The 4469-nt window shown below is 31.7% G+C and overlaps 1 long non-coding RNA gene across 1 annotated transcript; it reads right to left on the minus strand.

The window, feature by feature from the left end:
• Positions 1–3517: 3517 nt before the first annotated feature.
• Positions 3518–4238, minus strand: LOC145312016 (uncharacterized). Its single transcript, XR_013876873.1, has 2 exons — positions 4013–4238; positions 3518–3584 (listed from the first exon to the last, which is right to left on the minus strand). It is a non-coding gene; the product is annotated as an uncharacterized LOC145312016 (long non-coding RNA).
• Positions 4239–4469: the final 231 nt, after the last annotated feature.

The following is a 4469-nucleotide window of genomic DNA, read 5'->3' on the forward strand; positions in this document are numbered from 1 at the left end:
AAAATAAAATTGTTCATAATAAATTTAAGGTTATCTTTTTTATCTTTTCTATAATTAGGGTCGGTCTGTCCGTTACAGTTGGCTCTGATCGTTAATTTAAACAGGTTAGAATTTTCCAATAGATTTCAAACTTTGCATGCTGATTCCTATAATAGTTAGGTACGACTTAGAAAGCGCCGCAACTCTATAAACGTTACCAGAAAGTCCATACGTCCATTTAAAACAAGCCGATTTTTTTTTACTTTTTTGACAACAAATTTTTGAATGTTAAAATTATCCTATTCGTCTGATTTTTTTAATACTGATTCCTAATACAACAAGGTATAATGTTATAGGCGAAACATCTCTATAATCAAGTCCTAAAAACGTCAATATGTCCTGAAACATTAACTTGTATTTAATCAGTTTTGCAACAAATTTACCTAAAATTTTTTATAGACATGTGCATTAATATTCAGTTTGTTCAGTTATTACACTCTACAAGTGTCAATGTCCCTTTGTCCTTCCATTCCAGAGCTTTGCTTTTATCGATGTTGTCATTCTTGTTTAATAAGCAAGGCTTCTCGATAACTACGCTTTTTAACTATGCAAGATAATGGTAATGAGATTTATGTTTCTAATTTTTGGGTGGGCTCTCTGGTTAAGGTTAATAAATTTCTATGCATTCTACATCGTACCTATCAGTTACAGGAATCATTATGTCAAGTTTGAAATCGATAGGACAATTCCAACATGACTAAATTAACGGCAAGACTTACGGACGTACTTTCCTTAATGATAGAAAAGCTTTACTTTAAAAATGTCTCAGATCTTCCTAATATAGTAAGCTTTTTTTGTTTGTAGCGAAGGATCTCACTAACCGCTGAACCGATATGGTCCTCCTTTACAGTGAAGCTACTTATAGGTCTTTGAATGGTTTTAGGCTATTTTTCTAACCTTCCATATTCCTTCGATATAGAGCCCCTAGATACTAGGGGCGCAGCCGCTAGTGTTATCTATAATACAAAGTAGAACGATGTCAGTCCGTCTGAAGCTTAAGATCTCAGTAACCACTGAACCGATTGGGCTCTACTCTTCAGGGAATATACCTACTGGTCCTGTGATGGTTTTAAGCTATTTTCTTAAGGGGTGGGACACCCTTAACCCCCCCAAAAAAATGAAAATACCCCCCCCCCCAAAAAAAAAAGAGGCTAGGGGCGAAGCCGCTAGTATAAATAAAGTACTAAGGTTTTTTGTCTGAAGCAGCTTAAGATTTCAATAACTACTAAACTGATTGAGTTCTCCTTTATAGGGAGGCTTCACATAGGTCCCGGGATGGTTTTAGACTATTTAATAATAAATTTAAACATTGGCAAGGTTTTAGGCTATTTTTCTGCCCCCTATATCTATTTAAAATACAGAGCCTCTAGAGGCTAGGGGCGAAGCAACTAGTATATTGATATATTAGGAATATAAGTTAATTTTTATATTTTTAAAGCATTCGGGAGTAGAACATGGAAGATTAATTAATAATTATCCTTGCCCAAAATTATCATTTGTGAAATAATAAAGCTTGTAAATCTTATGGATTAAGAAAGGCGTGGAATTTGATTTGCAATCCATTGTTCTATCCCTAATGCTCTGATGTTTTTAGATACACTTTTTACCACCCCATATAAACAATTAAACATACCATATATGAGCATACATGTGTTTTAAATAATGCTAGGATTTTCGGACTTTACAAGAAATTTTGGGTATAGTCCCTTTCGGGGCAACGCCCCTTAAGGGGCGCTTCGTTGTATTTTGAAAATGGCTTTTGATAGGTTATTTTAGGTTAGGGGATTGCCCAACATTGTTAAGCAATTGCCCCGCGAAATAGGAGAAAAGATGCTGTGAAAATACGAAGAAACGCCCCTTAAGGGGCTTTGCCTCGAAAGAGACTATACCAGAAATTTTTACTACGCAAAATATGTTCTATAATACTTAAGATCCCTCACAATGCCTGTTTGTAATATATGACACATGTAACGCTATGGCCGTTTAATTGAATTTCTAAGATTTATATTATTGGTAAACACAATTAAAGTTAGGATAAAACTAAATATATAATGTAGTTTATATTTTAATATGCTTATATTTTGACTTTCACTTAAGACCTGATTTGTATGATTTTTACTTTCTATTTTTGGTTTAAAGTCTTTAAAAATTCTTTTCAATATTTCTACTTTTTTGTTAAATAAAGAAATGAATTATGTTAGTGAAAAAGTTTACGAAGCTGCACCGTCCGAAATACTGTATTCTTATGGTTATATGCGTAGACATGCAACCCTCTTTCTGTCCTTACACACACACACGCATACACACACACACACATGACTGACGTTTATGTGCGTGCTGTGTGTAGGGGTGAATGACCTGAATGCCATTAGATAAGTAAATCTAGGATATTTTTAAATCCTTAACAATAATTTTACTTTAACCTTTGTTATGATATATTTGTTTTAATTTAGGCTTGCTATGCTACTCTATAATACAGTCTGCACTTTCCTCCCATAGACGTCCAATGAGAAGGGTAAACGGGTGTTCGTCCTACTCAAATCTAAAAATGCTTAAATTTAATATTAGAATTTTTAAATCTCAATAACTTATCATGTTATTCATATGAACATTGACAATAATGTAACAAGGAGGACAACATTCATAAAAGCGAAGCTCTGAAACGGTAATAGAAATGAATTTAACATACTTACATTTAGAGTAGATGCTCACAAAAAGAGACACTTAACTAAATTTCAGAAGCCTATTTCATACAAAGTGGAAAAACTTATTCCATCACGATTATCATATTTTCTCCTTACATTTTTCAATTGAGACGTACAAAGCGAGTTGTAAAAGTAAGATGCATTGCATACAGACTATTTTCAAACAAGTTTTGACTTTTTTAAAAAGAGAGGCGAGGGGTAGGTTTTTGGTAGAATCTGTAAAGGTGTGTTTTAAGGCTTAAAAATAGTAGAAGAACGATAATATTCACTAAATATGTGTATTTTTTATTGAAAAGAACTATAGACAAATTTTTTTTTTATCAAAGTTAACATAAATTTTTGTCATTCTACTGCTGTTTTTAACTTAAAACACATAACCTTTACGGATTTTACCAAAAACCTACCCCTCTCTTTGATTATTTCTGTTGTAACCTTTCAACGCTTCTCAAATTAGGAATACAATAAATGTAAGAAGTATAGATGTATAATCCAGACAACTATATGGCCCCTGTCTTAAGGAAGGACTCTTTCCGTCTGCTAGCAAATTGCTTTCTGCTATATTATAGCGACTTGGCTGTGTGATATTTACAATGCTATTGGCTAATATTCAAAGACCCAATTGAAAGTCGGCACAGGGTCTTCGGGGTGGGACATCCAGTTAGTTAATCCTTCCCCCTATATTGTTTTATTGAAAAGGAATTATAAATGAATGAATAAACAGATAAAGCTATTTATAATGAGTCTATGCTACTAACAATAAAAAAAAAGATGAATCACAACTAATGATTTATTGACAATTTAAACAAATAAAAACATAAAAAGCTTCCACAAGACCTAAAACTGAAATATCCTCCCCCCCCCCCATTGTTTTTATTGAGTACCCAAATAGAACTAAAATCAAGACCATATGTACTTTTATGATCCTCAGAGTCAACACCAAATAAATTCCATCCTGCAAAAGCAATAAATCAACAACAGTTTGCTCGCTTCATTCTGGTGCTTAATATGAATTAATATTTTAGGACCAAAACGGGCCCTAAAAATTACACCGTATAGAATCAGAGCTTTCTAAAAAGATACATAAATGTATCTTTTTTCATAAGTACGCAAATTATGCGTAGCTTGCGCCAAAAATGACGCACTCGGCATCCATTGCCCTTTAATGCAAGATTTTGTGGAATTAATTGGGATCTTCTAAAGATTTTTTTTTAAACAAAAAAATCTCTTGATTCAAGTTCTTTTGGAGATCCAATAATTTTTAAAATTACATTGTGATGTTTTTTTGAGTTTTTAAAGGTCGGGGGAAAACTTTTAAGAAAACAACTAACATTAATTTTATTATTTTGAGCTTTTGCAAAAAAAAGAGCTTATTTTGTTTCTTAATTCAGTATTATTTTAAAATCAATAAATGTTTTTTTAATTTTGTATGTTTCTTTTTGCTTTAAAAGTGCTTCAAAGTTGAAAAAAAATACAACTGCAAATATTTACAAAAACAACTAAAACGCAAATAACATTTTTACAAAAATTAACTAATTTTTAAAAAGTAAGCATTAATACCTTCTTTAAAGTATCTTTTATTTGCTAAGTTAATTTTACGTAGAGTTTTAAAATTATTTGAAATTTGCTCTTTTACACTAACATCAGAATGAATTTAATAATAAATAAAATATTTTTAATGCCTTGGAAATTATGGGGGAAAAATAAATAATGAAGTAAAATCTAAAC

This window comes from Acartia tonsa, chromosome 1 (assembly GCF_053477335.1).
Source record: "Acartia tonsa isolate MP-2025a chromosome 1, ASM5347733v1, whole genome shotgun sequence".
Taxonomy (NCBI): Eukaryota; Metazoa; Arthropoda; class Copepoda; order Calanoida; family Acartiidae; genus Acartia; species Acartia tonsa.